The sequence below is a fragment of the Callospermophilus lateralis genome, chromosome 1 (genome assembly GCF_048772815.1).
Source record: "Callospermophilus lateralis isolate mCalLat2 chromosome 1, mCalLat2.hap1, whole genome shotgun sequence".
Taxonomy (NCBI): Eukaryota; Metazoa; Chordata; class Mammalia; order Rodentia; family Sciuridae; genus Callospermophilus; species Callospermophilus lateralis.
Genome location: NC_135305.1, coordinates 154,600,903 through 154,618,116, shown reverse-complemented (window position 1 = coordinate 154,618,116; position 17,214 = coordinate 154,600,903). Strand labels below are relative to the sequence as shown.

The 17,214-nt window shown below is 49.7% G+C and overlaps 1 pseudogene; it reads right to left on the bottom strand.

Annotated features, from left to right (window-relative positions):
• The window catches only part of LOC143398895 (ribosome biogenesis protein BOP1 pseudogene), a 106,294-nt pseudogene that overhangs the window by 8,940 nt on the left and 80,140 nt on the right, over positions 1 to 17,214 (bottom strand).

The following is a 17,214-nucleotide window of genomic DNA, read 5'->3' as shown; positions in this document are numbered from 1 at the left end:
TGTAAAATGTTGCGTGTTACAAGTGCCAAGAGTCCTAATGAGCTCTCCTTAAAGATCCCACCTGGAAGTGTGATATTTCTTTGCTTAAGGTCCAAGTGTGCAAGAAAAATCTGCAGATGAAAAACCAGTTTTTCAGCCAATGTAACAGGAAAAAAAAAAAGAAAAAGGATCTCTGCATTGAATGTCACATTCTCTTCCTTCTGTCCCACCTGTGTGCCTAGCACCTGGAATGTCAAGCCCCACAAGCAGAGGTAGTGGTTGTCAGTGTGTGTGTGTGGGGGGGGGGCGCACACACGCCTGTGTACCTGGTAGCAATGAAACAAATGAAGCCACACATTCATTGTGGCTGACACTGGCGGCTGGATTCTCAGCCTGTGCACGGGAAGCCCTGCTCTGGTATGTCAAGGTCACAGGGAGAAGGGGGCTGGCAGCCACTCAATCATACCAGGGCTGCTCCCAGGTACCCGAGTCGGGGAGCGGTGTCGGCAAGCCTCGTGTCTCCTAACAGCTGGATAATGAATTTCCTCTCCAACACTCTTGTTTCACGGGGTGACAGTGGGGACAGCAGCAGCTGATCGGCGTCACTGTCAGAGCAAGTGAGATGTAGTTAATACAGACTAGAGCCACCAAGATGCATCCACTGGGAATCTCCAGCCTCGATGAAGTCCCTGCTAAATTGTCAGGGCTGGGCCTGTTGTGAGAGGGGGTGGCAGGGGTTAGGGATAGGACTGGGGCAGGAATCCCGAGCTGACATTTGGGGCTAGGTGGTTTGGCTGCTTCTCTGTGCACCCCAGCGTCTGGAGCAGCACCCTGACCCCCACCCACCAGATGCCAGGAGCAGCCCTTATGTCTAGTTGTGACAATCAGAAAAGTCCCCAGGCATTGCCAAGGGGGAAGGGGCACAATCACCCCTAGTTGAGAATCGCCAGGTTAGGGTTAGGGGGAGCCTTAGGATCAGTTTTGCTCAGGGACACACTTGGACCAGGGGTCCAGGAGAAAGTCAGCTCCCAGGGTCCCTCTTGACTCTTCTCTGTCTCCATCCATTCAAAACACCAAAGACCAGAGCCCGGGGGACAAGTTCTGAACGGAATCACTCCTTACCAGCCAGCCCCTGCTCTCCTTCCAGCCTCACCTCTGCCCCTACGGCCCCCCACCCTCCGCCCACAGACGTCCTCCACTCCTGGGTCTCTGCTCCCCGGAGCCCTTCCCCGCGCCTGCCTTGAAGAGCACAGTGCTGGCTTCTCCTGCCGTTGATGACATCTGGGGCCGGGTGATTCCTTGTGTGTGCGTGTTGGGGCGGGGGGAACCTGTCCTATGCATTGTGGGCTGTTGGAACAGCATTCCTGTCCCCTGCTCGGCAGATGTCAGCAGCACCCCCTCCCTCAGTGCAACACCAAATGTCCCCAGGGGCGTGGGATGGGACACGCTGCCCTCCTGCTGTGTCTCTCACTCTTCCCCTTTGTCTTTCCCACTGGAAGGCAGCTTGTGTAGAGGCAGGGACTCAGATTTGTCCCTTGCTGTATCTCCAGGCTTCATATCTCGTCGGCGCTCAGCCCATGTGCTGGGTGCGTGAGCTTGATTTTTCTGCACAAGGAGTGGGGCGATGGCAGCATGGATTCAGGGCAGGACTGGCCTGCAGAGCGCATTTTGCTGATTCTAGGCATCTGAGTCTTGTGGCGCACAGTGGCTTGGTGGCCCTGCCGTGCACAGCCATTTAATCCTACTTTTTGTTGGTTTTCTTGCTTGCTGTCTCTCTACGTGTTTACGGGGAGAGTGGAATGCTGTCAACGGTAGCGATTAGGAGAAACCCGACTTCCAACTGAGGTTCTTCCACTAGCTGTGCATCTTTGGGCCAGTTACTTAGGTTCTCTGACTCGGTTTGCCCCTCTGTGCAATGGAATGACTCCCAGCTCTTGGTTTTGCCATGAGGAGTAAGGTGCGTTAGCAGAGTCCCTGCCCGGGTCTGGCCACTCTGAGTGCCCTCTCTCGGGGAGCCCATGGACCCCTTCCTCTTGCTGGAGCTCAGCCCTGCCAGGGTTCACCTGCTTTTCCTGTTCCCCATTTCTGCTGCCTCCTCTGTGTCATCCAGCTCCAGGGCTAGCTGCACCCCCTCGGGGCTCTCCTCCCGCCCCCTCCCAGCATGCGGATCTCATCACTGTGATTACGCTGTATTAGCCACAGCGACTGTTCCATGCCTTGGCACCTCATTACTGAAATAAAGTCAACATTAATGGGAGTCCTGCCGCTATCCCTCTGCTCACCTCTCCTGAAGTGCATTCCGGTGATTAGCGGGAGAGACACATGCATATATTCATGTTAAAACCCTTCCCCTTCTCCCGCCCTCCCTTCCCCTCTAGAGGTGGAGGCCAGGGGGGCCTTTTAGCTGCCAAGGGGCAGAGGTCAAGGCACTGAGACCCGTCTGGACCTGGGCTGGGCTGGCGTTGGGGGGCAGAATACGTCCCCCCCAGAAACAGAAACCTGTTCCTCTGGGTGCAAGAAAAACAGACAACCAACAAAACACACAGGACTCGGAGTGGGACAAACCCTCTGGGTGTCCTGGGCCTGCCCTGACTGGACACTGGGACACATGGGTGGTGTTCACCTCCTGAGCCTCAGTTTCCCCTTCCTTTGAAGTGGGCTGCACAAGGAGGATCAGGTCAGGCCAGATGAGCACAGCCCACACCTCCAGCCCTGGGACAGTTTGTCTGGCTCCAGGCCCATGGATCCAGGGGTCCCAAGGGTCCATGGGGGCTCCCCGGGCCCCTCCCACTCCCAGTGCTCCACTCCAGGACCCAACCCACCCATCCCAGGCAGAACACAATGAGGACCAATGTGGGGGTGAGTTGTCATTTATAAGAACTGCCGCCCGCGCCCCTCCCCCCAGGGCACATTCTTAGGACCCAGGAGCCTGACTCCCAGGTCCACCCAGGTAACCGTGGACCTTTGGAGCATTTTCTCTGGGCGGATTAGCAGTGGGACTGTACTGAGATTGGCAGGCACCGCTCCTCCCCCTCCGCGTCCAGGAGGCGTTCTCAAAAAGGACTGAGAGGGCAGCCAGGCAGATCCCTCTGCCAAAACCCCAGGTGGAGGCCCCTGGAGTGCTGAAGCCGGCCTCTGTGAACAGAGCAGTCCGTGTGCACAGGAGAAGCCCGGCTCCCGCCCGGCGGGCAGCTGTTCCCACCAAGGGGGACAATGGCCTGGCCCCATCCCTCGCCCTGGCCGTCGAGGCCGCTGCCAGGGCTTTGATCAGTTCTCACTGGGGACCTGGAGGGCACGTTCCAAAGTGTTGGCCGTCTGCCAACAGGCACCTCAGCAGAACGTGACAAGGGCCCGAAGTGTCACTGTCGGAGGGCGGCCGTTCACGGGGTGCCTTTAAAAAAAATAATTGTATTAGAATTTTAAAAGCCATCTCCCTATATGTAAGTGGATTCATTGATATGGAAAACCAGGCTGGTCCCTCTCCCTTTTAATATTTGATGCCTCTGCAGCCTTCTTGCAGGGGACTCAGGGTCTGCGGGACTTTGCAGGCGCCCAGGGGGAGGAGGGCCTAGGCTGGGCGCGTTCTCTCTCTCCCCCAGTCCCCGTGGCCCATGCTTCTGTCCCTCAACCAGACCCTTCGTGGCTACAATGGTTGCAGAAGATTTGAAGGGACGGGGTGAGGAATGAGATGCCTGAAAATAATTTTTTGGTGGGGGTTCCTTATCAATAATAATAGCATTTATTTTTATTTTTTTACTGGGGCAAACTATACATCATATTCACCACTCCTACCATTTCTAGGTGTCCCGTGCAGGGATGTCCAGCACATGTGCACTGTGGGGCACCCGTCCCCCCCCATCTGTCTCCAGAACCTTCTCCCCTCCCTCCCTCCCTCCAATTCATTTGGCCACCACGCCACCTTCTGTCTCCATGTCTTTGGCTACAGCAGGGGCCTGGTGCAGGTGGAAGTGTTCTCTATTCTGCATCTGGCTTCTTTCACTTAACACAAGAGCTGCAAGGTTCATTCATGTCCACATGGTCCTTCCTTCTGACAGGATGCCCTTGTACTGTGGCACACTGCATCTCTGTTTATCCATGTCCGTCTGTGGACAGCTGGGTTGTCTGGCGTTGGCTAGAAAGTGGCTGACCCGCCCAGCTAGGTATTTTAGTTACTTGGGGACACCTCATTCAGTTCTCACCAAAGCCATTGTGCAGTTGAGAAATGAAGGCCTGTGGGTGGAGGATGAGCCTGCTGGGGTTGGGGAAGCTGATGTTTGGTTTTAGGGCTCTCCCACTCTGAGACTCTGGCTATCAAATGTTGGTACCTTCCCAGAGGCACATAGGAAAATCAGTTTAAAAGGAAGATTCTTGGGCCCTGTCTTGACCTATTCTGATTAGAAGGTTAGGAACAGGACTCAAATTGAGAAGCTCCGTGGCGCACACCTGTAATCCCAGCGGGTCAGGAGGCTGAGGCAGGAGGATTGGGAGTTCAAAGTCAGCCTCAGCAAATTACAAGGCCCTAGGCGACTCAGTGAGACTCTGCCTCTAAGTCTCTAAATAAGATACAAAAAAGGGTTGGGGGTGTGGCTTGGTGTCCAGTGTCTCTGAGTTCAATCCCAAGTACCAAAAAGAAAAAGAAAAAAAGAAATTGACAAGCTCCCTGTTCCAGTGTAGGTCGTCAGAGACCCAGAGTTTGCTAAATGTTCTCTCCACTCGGGTTGTGACCTTTGACTCCCATGACCTCGTCCCTAGTGGAGGCAGCTTCCTGGAAAACAATTAAGAGAAGACACACAAACACTTCCTAGGTCAAGGCAGGATTGGGAGAGACTTATTCACGGGATCCATAAACAGCTTATGTGTAGGAACCTGTGTGAAGGGCTGCAGTTTGGGCTGCACCTGGGACTGTGAGCTTCTTAGTGGCCCAAGCAAAGAGTGAAATAAGATCAATCCCAAGATCTACACCACTCCTGACGTGAGGAATACCTCACAAAATGGATGGCATTGGAGGGCATTATATTAACTGAAATCAACCAGGCATGGAAAGACAGATACCCACCGCATGTTCTTTCTCATGTAAAAGCTGAAGAAAAGATTTCAAAGTAGAGAAGAGGGAAGGGCAGGGGGCTGGATATTGATGTCCAAACACAGGAGGAAGAGGTTCCAGGGTTCTGTAGCACAATGGGGTGTCTATAGTTCACAATAACCTGTTTTAATAGTTCTACTTTAGTATTTAAAAATTTTTATTGTAGTTGTGGATGGACAGAATGCCTTTATTTTATTGGTTTATTTTTATGTGATGCTGAGGATCGAGCTCAGTGCCTCACACGTGCTAGGCACGCGCTCTACCACTGGGCCACAACCCAGCTCCTAATTCTATTTGATTTTAATAATTCTATTTGATGAAGAGCTACGAGACTCCAAGTCTCCAAATACAAAGAAACGTTAAGGAGATGGAAATGCTTGTTACCCTGATTGGATCACGACATGTTGTGTGCCCGTATTGAAATATCCCACGAATATGTACAATTACTATGTGTTAATTAAAAAAGAAAACGAGTAAACGGACTTCCCTGCATCCTGACCCGAGAGCTCCTCAGGGAGACTGATGCTCGAATGGAATGGTCACAAGGGCCCTAAGTCAACAGGTGAGGGATCTTCAGGGTGAGCCAAAGCACGGACCCACAGAACCCCGAGCTGAGCCATGGGACCAGCTTTCCCACAGGGACATGATGGAATTCTGTGCCTGGCCTGCCGCGGTCTCTCCTCTCGGGTTCCTGTCCCGCGTGGGCCCCCCTACCCCAGAGACGAGATCCCAGTGGGGGCCTCTGCCTTTGGGACAAGGGTGCTTGTCTGTAAAGTTTGCAAAGCCCTTGGTCTCCAACCGCTGGCCGCTTTGGCCCCTCTTCCGCCGGCATGCAAGAAAAGGCGCTGTCTGCTCGAGTGAGCTCTGCTATAAATCAAAGTGTCACCACTTAGCCAGTAGAAGTGATTTAATTAATCCGCTGTGCTGTCCCTTGAGCATCACTCCACCTGACTGCTAATCAACTTCCATCAGCGGGAGGAACACAGGCCCCCTTTTTCTGAACCGCATTGCCTGAGATGAAGGAGGAGAGGGAGGGAGGGGAAAGTTAATTGTGGCAGGAGAGCTCAAACTGTCACAGGAAAAAAGTCTCTTGTCTGGCATCTGTGGGCTGCCTCATTCTATGCTGGCGGCCCGTCTCGGGTGAGCGGCAGGAGGGGAGCACTTTGGGGTGATATTAATACAGACATTATCTATTGTCCATATCTATTTATCAGAAATAATATCTCGCCTGGAAACACATGGTAGCTGGCATATTCCAGAAAAGTGACTGTCCTTTGATCAAGCACCGCATATTTAGACCTTTAAACACACACACACACACACACACACACACACACACACACACACACCCTCCACTGCTAATCAAATAAGACTGAGGGTATGGATGACCACACCAAAATTGACAGATGACCACCCCAAATTTCTGTCGCATTCAGGCAAAATAAATGCGAGCCCTTTCCTTGGAATGTAATTAGGCAGGTCTAGTTAAGGCTATATAGTGCTTTGAAGGTGCAAAGAGCTACCACCATGAGAATTCCAAATCCAGGGTGCTTAGAAGCTTCCAGCGCCTTGAGTTTCCTTGAATCTCTTCACAGATGGTAAATTGCCTGGCTCCATTTTACAGATGGAAGAAACAGAGGCAGGCAAGGCGGAGGGAAACTTGCAGAGCCAGAATGGCCTTCTGAGAAGGGGATCCATTGCTTGTGAAGGAAGAGGTGTTACCTCTAATTCTCCTTGAAAGCACGGACTTATCTGGAAATTTTTTCCTTTTTTCCTGATCATCAAGAACTTGCAATGTAAAAAGCAACTTGTAGAAAATCTCTTTGGTCAAAGGAAGACCAGAAAATCTTTTATCTGATCCAAAATACAACATCTTGCATCAATTATAGGAAAAGTTTGGTTCTCCCCAGCCTGCCCCCACCTCCACCCCCATCCCAAGTAAACTTGGAGTTCCTGCCCTGCTGACGGTGGGAGGGCCTTACATCTGTCAAGGGCGGGGACAGTGTCAGCTGCCCTGGAACACTGTCTCAGCACAGATGTGCTTGGGCTCAGAGCCTCGGCTGTGCTTGCTGATGGATGTGCTTGCTAAAGGAGGGAGAGCCCTGGGATCCATTTCTACCGGCTTTGAGCATTCTGTGGCATGCCAAGGACCTTGCAGGCACATCCACACATGACCTGGTTCTGTGCATCTTGACTGCTAGGCCAGGGCCTCACACCTACTGTGGAGCTGCAGATCTGTGTGCAGCCTGTCCAACACTAGGGGGCAGTGCAGTGCCTCCCCTGCTTGACCCTGGGGCTTCTCTAGGAACAGGTTCTCCCCGCCTGGGCAGAGAAGAGAGGGTGCATCTCTTGGGCGACTGGGGGAAACTCTCCCCTTGCAGAGAGGAAATCCTGACCCTGTGCATTGCTGTTCCAGGGGCCTGGTATGGAAAGGGCTGAGACTGGAGCTTAGAGCAGGGTGGAATTCGGACTGTACCACTGACTGCCTGTGTGTGTACCTCCAATGTCCGTCTTCCAGAACAGTCCCCGCATTCACCCTATAATCTGTGCTCTCACACGCTTGATTGGACAGCAGGTACTCAGATCCCAAATGCCGCCACGCCTGCTTTCCTTGCAGGCCACTCATCTGCTGGCACCAAGGGTCCTGGACCCGCCCCCCCTGTCTCCCACCCACCCAACAGGCTGTCTCAGATACAGCTGTGTCCATGCGGGCCTCTCACTCAGAGGGTTGCCACTGGCCTGCAACTGATGCCAGGCCTGCAGAGACCAGCCAGGGAGCCTGTCTCTAAATAAAATACAAAATAGGGCTGGGGATGGGCTCAGGGGTCGACTCCACGTTTATTCCTTTGTTTATTTTTACCCACAGTTTAGAAACATCTGTTCTGACATTTTCTGGTTGCAGACAGGTGGAGAACAAGGCTGCTATTTCTCTGATGCCAGGGCCTTGGTGCTTCTGGGGTTGAAAAGCAAAACAGTTCTCCTGTCCGACACGTTTCATCTGAAGGAGGTGGTGGAGTCCCTGTGGCTGGGGTTATGTCAGAGGTGAGCAGGTACTCACAGCGTGCGAGTCAGAAATGGCTCAACGTGGTGGATACCCATGGGCAAAGGCTGTCTTTCAGACAAAAGATGGCCACTGGGCGTCTACCTTTTCTACGCTCTGGGATGGTGGGAAGCACGTTTGCTTTTTGTCAGTGAATCCCCTTCTTGCAACGAAGATGATACAATTCACTGAGGGCAGGTAAGCAAATGGGTCTGTTCAGAAAAAGTGTTTGCTGAGCACCTACTCTGCCTGCATCTGGGCGAGGTGATGCCTATGACATGGCTTTTGCCCTTGGGAATGTTACAGACCATGGGAAGCAGATTGACATGTGACCCAATTATCATCAAAGTGGTGGAAATCCCGGTGGGCAAATGAGTTCACCATATGGGACTGTAAAAGCGGTGGCCGGGGGAGGGCTTTTGCTTGCGAGGTTGAAAAGGGGGAGGGGGCCCTGAAGTAGAAGGAAGAGCATCTCTGAAGAGAGGAGGAATGAAAGAAAGCCAGAGACACCGATGGCATCCTTTCATTAATTATTATGTCACATTAAATACCAAGCAGTTGAATCCCGGAACCCACATCGTCTGCTGTATCCTCCACGAAGGAGCAGGTGGGCTTATCCCTGTTTTATGGATGGGGATGCTCAGGTGACATTGGGGGAGGTGGAAATGCTTGCCCAAGGTTGGGCCCCCCTAGTCTCCTGCTCCTAAGAGCCCTGGAGGGGAGTAGGGGACACACTGCCGAGGACTCTTCATGCTGTGCTGCAGAGTTCGGACTTCTTCCTGTAGACAGTTGGGGAGCCAGCAGAAGTTTTTAAGTGGACATTGATTCTGTTACCGATGGGATATGGATGGGAAAGGTACCCTGTGTCGAACTGAAGCCTGGAGCTTCGACCACGTTCAGATTCAAGGTGCTGTCTGCCCAGCTGCCCCCTATGGCCAGCTGTCCACTCCGATGATAGGACCAACCTCCTGCCCCTGAGCAAAGGAAGTCATTTTCTTCCTTCCTTCCTTTTTTTCTCTTCTTTATCTTTTGGCTCATGTAAGCTCTTTAACATTTTGCTATAAAAAAACCACAATTGGTGGTATGAGATTCCCTGATGCAGTACCATTAATAATAACTTCTTCTATAGCTTTCCTTTACTCACATGTGAGGATGTGTGAACATATAGGCTTCTTTGGACTTTTTCAATTGTGTTGACTTTTGACCAGTTAATACGTGCCATGCTTTGACATTCCAAAGGGTTTACAGTGAAAAATCTCACTCCTGTGGCTGTCCCCAGCCAGTCTCTTCCCCTTCAATGTCATCATTTTCTCACATTTTGGTAGATTATTCATGCATATGCAAACTCATATTTGCATGTGTTATTTCTCTTTTTCCTTTAAGTGCAAAAGTTACAGAGCATTCTCCATACACTCTTCTACTTCATGATCGTAATTTTTGAAATTCCAGTATTTAGATGGTACCTACTAGGTACCCTCAATGTATTAATTGGTCAGAAGTGGTGCAATTGAATGGTACTTACTTACTAGGTACCCTTTGCAAGTATTTCTTGCACATTATCCCATTTAATCCTTTGATGCGGGCACTGTTTTGTCCCCCCTTAAATGGATGAGGAAACTGAGGCACAGAAAAATTGAGCGACCTATCCAAGGTCATTCAGTTAGTAAGTTAGCCCTGACCCCATACCAGAGCTGAACAAAGGCAGGGGAGGGGACGCCCAAGTGTCTCAGGACTCTCGGAGGATGCCCAGATACTATTAATCACCACCATCATCATCATCATTACAGATCAGCTCATCTTGCTGAGCTCTCTGAATCAGCACAAAGGTTTCCTAGTTCTTTTTCCATGGCTGGATACCTATTGCCTCCTGATGGATATTCTGGTTTTTGCTTACAGTCCTCCTACCAATTCTGCTTCAGCTGAAATGTCTTCCACGAGTGTCTCAGAGCATCTAACACGGGTAGAATAAATCTCTAGTAGTGGACTATGAGCCCTGGGCTCTGTACACTTTGAATTCAGGTCCGTGTTGCTAAATCACACTTCTAACAGCTGCGCCAATACGTGCCTCTCTAAGAATGAATGCAAGCGTTGGCTCGGCACCCTCTCCCGCCCTGGGCATTACCAACCTGTTTCATCTTTGCCAATCTGACTGCTGAAAAATTAGCTCATTTTCATTCGCCTGCGTTAGGAGAGCATTTTTTTCCCACGCGTTTATTGGCCATTTATATTGCTTTTATGAACTTTTTTTCGTGTCCTTTGTACATTTTGTATTTGGGCTTTGTCTTTTTCATAGAGATCTATAAGAGCTCTCTGAATACTAAAGAAATGTGTTACAGATATTTTTTCCCGTTTATTGTTTGGACCTGTAATTTTTCCTCGCCCTATGCAGAGCTTTAATTTTCATGTAGTTAGATCTATTCATCTTCTCTTTATGGTTTCTGGGTCTTCTGCCTGCCTTTTCCACAATTATATATATTTTTAATGATCAATTTTTTTCTTCTCAGTCTTTTTATGGCTTTAATTTTTAAATTTAGCTCGAATCTATTTGGAACTTGCTTTGGGGTGAGAAGTGATATAGGGGTTCAGCTTTACCTAGGGGCTTGGGGGAACCTCCCTAGCTTCCCTGGTACTCTGGCTTTCCCTATTGGGTGGACACTGGAAGGAGGCTGCAGATTGGGGGCAGGGGAGGAAGAGTTCCAGCCTCTGGCTGGCCCCCAGAGGCTGCCGGCCCTTCTGGCTGATTCTATGGTGACATGGGGCAGCCCTGGGGTGCGTGTCTGGGCCAATCCTCCCTAAGCCAACCAACGAACCCGTATCTCCATATTCCTAGTGCTTCTTGCTGATCTGGGCACACGGTGGGTGCTTGGTAATTGTTGCCCTGTATGAAATGCACTAATTCTGACCCCAGCAGTGCCACTGACCTGATACAGGGGACTTGGGGACCTTCAGTAGGTCCCTTCATCTCTCTGAGCCATGCTTCCCTCAACACAATACCTACTTCCAGGAGTTATTTCAAGAAGTTCCAAGAATAAAGGGAATAATGGGGGGCGGCCCTGGGTGACACCCAATGAGCGCTGCCTCTTTGCTTCTCTTAAGATGTGTCTGCCCCTCACCATCTTGGTGGTTTTAAAACAGTATAGTCATCTTTTAGGAAAATTCTTCTCTTCAGTAAAGCAATCAATTTAAGTTGCAAGAATTACCCTTTATCTCCTTGTGGGACGTAGCAGCGCTTTTAATTTTTAATGAGAAAAGGCAACTTGTAAACATTTCTTTTCTTTTTCTGAATGGATTCTTGTTCAGTCATGTTGCTCCATACCATCTCCAAATCCCCTCTTCCTGACATTTGAGGAAGTGGATGGGCGTGGGGTGGGACGGGGGTTCAGGGAGAAGCAGGTGACCACGTGGGTGGAGCGGGGTACTCACCGACTATCTACTCCTAAGGAAGTTTTGGGCACTCCAGTGTCATCTGATTCAGGTGAGATTTGGGTCCCCTGTGTGCCTCAGTTTCTTCCACTCGGTGAACGAAGAGGCCCCCCCACTACAGGAAAATGGATCTAGAATCACCATCTAGACCAGGGGTTGAGAGAAGAGGTGCCAGGATCTCCCCCACCAAGTTCAAATCCAGTGCCACCTTTTCCTGTGTAGCCTTGGGCAACCCACTGACCTTGGTCCTACTTCCTGGGGACGGTGGGGCCCCCTTCATGGGGCTGGCGGGATGACATCCGTCTGGAGCCGCAGCAGAGCTGGGCATGCGGAAAGTGCTCAACAAATGTCCCTGTTACATCTGAAAAGGTTTTATTGGCATCAAAAAGTCTGTTTATGGAGCAAGGCAACTTTGGTGCACAATGTCACAGCAGGGCACTCTGGGAAGCCAGGGGTCGTGAATACTAGGTGAGGGACGGTCCTCCAGAGCATAGGCTCCCATGGAAGAGATGCTGCAAACACACGGGAAAAGCCAGAGGCTGAGGACTTGACACCTTCAGGGAACGCCAGGCACCAGACAGGACAGATGCATCTTCTCTCCTCTCTCTCTCTCTCTCTCTCTCTCTCTCTCTCTCTTGTTCTCTCTCCCTCTCTCTCTCCCTCTCTCTCTTTACCTACTGAATCACAGAGGTAGAGCCCTTTTCTCTGCCAAAAAATCTGCCTTCTTCCTTTACCTTGAGGCAAGCTTAACGAGGTGTTCTCATGCTTGGTGGAGGCCCCGCTATGGGTAAGTGGTTCTTACCTATAAGAAAAACAACAGGGCTGGATGCCATGGTGCAGGCCTGCCATCCCAGCAGCTTGGGAGGCTGAGGCAGGAGGATCAGGAGCTCAAGGCCAGCCTCAGCAAAAGCGAGGTGCTAAGCAACTCAGAGACACGCTGTCTCTAAATAAAATGCAAAATAGGTCTGGGATGTGGCTCAGTGGTTGAGTGCCCCTGGGTTCAATCCCTGGTACCCCCCACCAGGACCTCAGCACACTCGGCATGTAAGCCATCTTGAGTCTTCAGTGCCAATCAGCATGCTTTGCAACATGGTCACATGAAAGGCAACTGTATTTTTCCAAATCACTGAAGCGTTGTACTGTTACACATTCTCCTACTCCAGGTCATAGGCTGCATGATCCCTCCACACAAAGCTGCCTCTTAAGAAAAGATCAGATGGCAAGTGGAGTGTTTTCGTACAGTGTGAGTTTACAAGAAAGATCTGCAGGATTCACTGCAGCCCAGGATGGACTCTTAATGCCAATTGATTTTTCTTTTTTTTTTTGCAAAGCACTTTATTGAAGGAGGATCGACGTACAAAAGCTATACATATTTAATGTATATAACTTGATGAGTTTGGAGATAAGTATACCTGCATGGAGCCATGGCCACGGTCAGTAACTTAAATGTGTCTGTCGTCTCCAAAAATTTCTTCTTGCCCTCTTTATCATTATATTATTGTTAATTATTTTACAATAAGAACATTTAACATAGGATCTATGGATTTGTCAGCTTCCCATTACTGTGACAAATAGCTGAGGTAGGTCAACTTATAAAAAAAAAAGGTTTATTTGGGCTCAGAGTTTGGAGGTGTCAGCCCATGGTGCATTGGCCCTATTGCTTTTAGACCCGTGATAATAAGCACATCCTGGCAGAAGTGTGTCAGAGTAATGCTGCTCATCTCACAGCTGGGACATGGAGAGAGGAGAAGGAGGACAGGGGTCACACTGTCCCCTTCAAGGGCAGATCCTTGACGACCAGAACTCCCACAAGACCTTGCCTTCTTAAGTTTCCAGAACTTGTGGGGGACAGTTAAGATCCAAACTGTGGAGTCTACCCTTTTAGCAAAGTATAAGACACAATATTATTAACTACAGGCCGTACGCTGTATGGTCGTAGCTCTCTAGAACTCCCTCAGTTTGTCTGACTGCAGCTTTGCAATTCCCCCGCCCCCCAGTACTGGGGATAGCACCCAGGCCCGTGTGCATGCTTGGCAAGCACTCGACCACTAAGCTATACCCCCAGCTCTTTAAAAATATTTTTATTTTGAGAAAGGGCCTTGCTACATTTTTTGAGGCTGGCCTCAAACTTGTGATCCTTCTGCCTCAGCCTCCTGAGTTGCTGGGACTACAGGCATGCACTACTATGCCCGGCTTGAAGCTTTGTATATATATATATTTTTAATCAACATCTCCCCTTTCCCCCACCTCAACCCCTGGCATCTACTCATCTACTCTTTGCTTCTATGAGTTTGACTATTTAAAATTCCTGATGTAAAGGAATCCTGTAGCTTTTGTCCTTCTGTGTCTGGCTTGTTTTAATTAGCGTAAGGTCCTCCAGGTTCATCTCTGCTGTCTCAAGGGACAGGATGTCCTTCTTTTTCTTTTTAACATGCCATTGTACATACGGGCCACATTTTCTTCCTCATCCCCACGGATGTGCACCAGTGGCCTCTGTGTCCTGGCTACGGAGAAGAATGTGTCAACGCACCTGGGCGGGCAGGTGTCTCTTTGAGATCCTGATTTTCATTTCCTTTGAATATATACCTGGAAATGGGATATCACCTTACGCTAACAGGGACGGCTCTGTTATTTAAAAAACAAAAGATACCAAGTATTGATGAAGGTGTAGAGAAGAGGGTATGCTTTTTTGTTTCTGGTGAGATTGTAACAGTGTAGCAATCGTGGCAAATACTTTGGAGGCTCCTGAAAAAATTACTAATAGAACTAACATATGATATCAATTAATTTTTTTGACAGGGATTCCAATAGAATTCAATGGAGGGGAAATAGTTGGTTTTTTTTTTTTTTTTTAACAAATGGTACTAGGACAATTTGCTGGCTACTTGTAGAAGAATGAATTTGGACTCCTTCCTGCCTCACACCATTCACAGAATGGGTTGAAGATCTAAATGTAAGAGCTCAAATTACAAAAATTCCTGGAGAAGACAGAGGAGGCAGTCTTTGTGCCCTTGAGCAGGGAGATGGCTTCTTGGATATGACACCACAAACAAATGACAAAGATTTTTTTTTTACTAAATGGAAATAAAACTCTGTTGTTGCATATTATACCATCAAGAAAGTGAAAGGCAATTTTTAGAAAATATTTGTGAACATCATATCTGATTGTATATCCAGAATATATAAAGAATGCTTACAACTTAATAATTAAAAGACAACCCAATCAGAGTATTAGGGAAAGATTTAAGCAGACACTTCTCAGAAGAAGACAGACAAATGGCCAAATCACAGGAGAAGATGCTCAACATCCTTAGCTGCTAGGAAAATGGAAATGAAGTCCACGGGGGAACATTCTATGTCCAAAGGGAGAGATGTAATTTCAAAAACATAGAACATATTATAATAAAAAAGGCAGAATGTAACAAATGTTGGCAAGGATGTAGAGAAACTGGAACCCTGAAGATTGGAATATGAATAGTGCAGACACTTTGGATGGCATTCTGGTGATTTCTTAGAAAGTGAAAGCCGTGGATGGATAAACAAAAGGTGGTATATCCATACAATGGAATAATACTTGACCAGGAAGATGAATGAGGTATGTGGTCCTGCTAGCTGCTAGGACGTGGATGAATCTGGTGGTAACTGAAAGAAGCTGTCCCCAAAGACCATATATCATCTGATCCAATTTATATGAAATATATACAAGAAGCAAAGGCAGAGAGGCAGAAAGTTGTGTTGGGATGAGGAGGGAGTCTTGGCACAGAGTTTCTCTCAGGGAACACAAAAATGCTCTCCAGTTAGATTGTGGTGACGGTTTCACAGCCCTGTGAATACGCCAACAACCACTGGCTCGTGGGAATCGCATGCTGTGTGAATTGTCTCTGAAAAAGCTGTACAAATAAAGAGGTCACTTGGCACATGCATTGGTGATCTTTGCCACATAGACAGTATCAGTCAGTGTCATCCTTGAACGCAAAGGATGGTGACCTAATTGCTGGCAGTTACCACCCACTCATGCATTAACAATCAGCAGCCATTGGCAAATGAACCGGGTTCAGACTCCCAGGACGAATCTCAGTGTGTCTGCTCCATTCTTTGCTGACATGATTTTGCAGGTTCACGTAAACAGCACCGTACGCAGCTGTATCAATTTCAGGTCTGCAAGGACAGGGGAATTTGAAGACATGCCGGTGGCTCTTCCCATAATCTGCCCAGTTCCAACGAAGGGAAGTCCCAGCCCCATCCCACCAGGCCACAGTCAAATGGGAGCCCAGCAGATCTTGGAACGAGGCCACTCCCCATCCTGTTTGCTCCCATTCACAGTTTAGTGGGTGTGTCACGAAGCTTTCCTCCTGGTGTCACCCGGACTTCCCCTTTATAGCCTTTACCCTCTGACCCCACCCCTCCCAGGGCCCGGGAACCCCAGCCATGAGAGTGACTGGACAGTGACCTGGCCAAATGAATGAGGACCTCAGACTGGCCAGAAGCAGGTGGCCCGTCTGCCAGCGGCCTCCTGCCTCCTCCCCGTGACCTCCGTGAGCCCGTGTCTTCCTGGCTTGACCCACCTTCTGTCCATGGAGAGAGCAAGTGTCTGACGTGGACGGGGGCCTCTCTCCACGGCTATCCCCTGCTCCCCTCCCTGAGCAGAAAGGACAATGGTGTCCTTGCCTCTCCCCAGAGCACCTTGCCCAGGGCTTCCTCATGTCCACCCAAGTTCACCGTTTGATTTGTCCCCACCTCTTCTCTGAGCTCTGGGGTCAGCCCCCGGCCCCCTTCCTCTGGCCTTTGCTGGCTCTGTTTTTTCACGTTGGACGGTCACTTAGGAACTTCCTGCTCGGATGGGGAAAGCCCTCCTAATGAAAGCCCCCCCCCGCCCAGGCCTCGAGCTGCCATGGCCTCTGCCAACAGAGACCCTGGGACTTCCAAGCTCTGAAGCACTTGACCTGCCTGTAATCACAGTGTGACCTGCCAGACAAGGAAATGTTTGTTTATGTGAAATCTCTGCCACCCCTCCCCCGCCTGTCCCCAAGGGGGACCTTGGGGACCACCAGTCCTCCCACATCCATTGTGTGGCTTTCCTCTATGTTTCCGTCCTGTCCCCTCCCTCTGGTTCTGCAGGCCAGGCAGCAGTTAAAAGGGATGGAGGGTGTGTTCCCGTGGGACCTCAGGTGCAGGACGATTGTCTTCACTTGGTCAAGTTCAAGGCAAACATTAATTGAGCAAATACTCTGTGCCAGGCCCTGTGTTGGAAGGGACAGTGGACATAGGTCAGTCTGGTGGGGCCCCTGCTTTCATTAGGGGACAAATGTGAAATAACAACTGTGGGGAGGACTTAGGCAGAGGCAGAGGGTACAAAGGAAGCCCTTAGCAGGAAGCCTGCCCTGGTAGCCTACGGGGCCAGGCAGATGTCAGAAAAGTCCCCAGGGACTCTTGCCTTCGTGGGTCCCTCTCTCATTAAGAAAAAGGGTTTCCAGTTTACAACTTCATTGATATAAATCCAGGTTGTTTTCATCATTATATACTCATTACTATAGCCACTTTTTTTCCTTTAGATTTTAAAAGAAATTAAACACCCCCTGCCCACCACAGGCCCCTAAAGGCATCTATCAATCCTTGGCACCGTGCCTAATGGAGAAGTTGGCCCTAGAACAGGCTGCCCTGAGGAAAAGAGAACTGAATTGAAAACTGC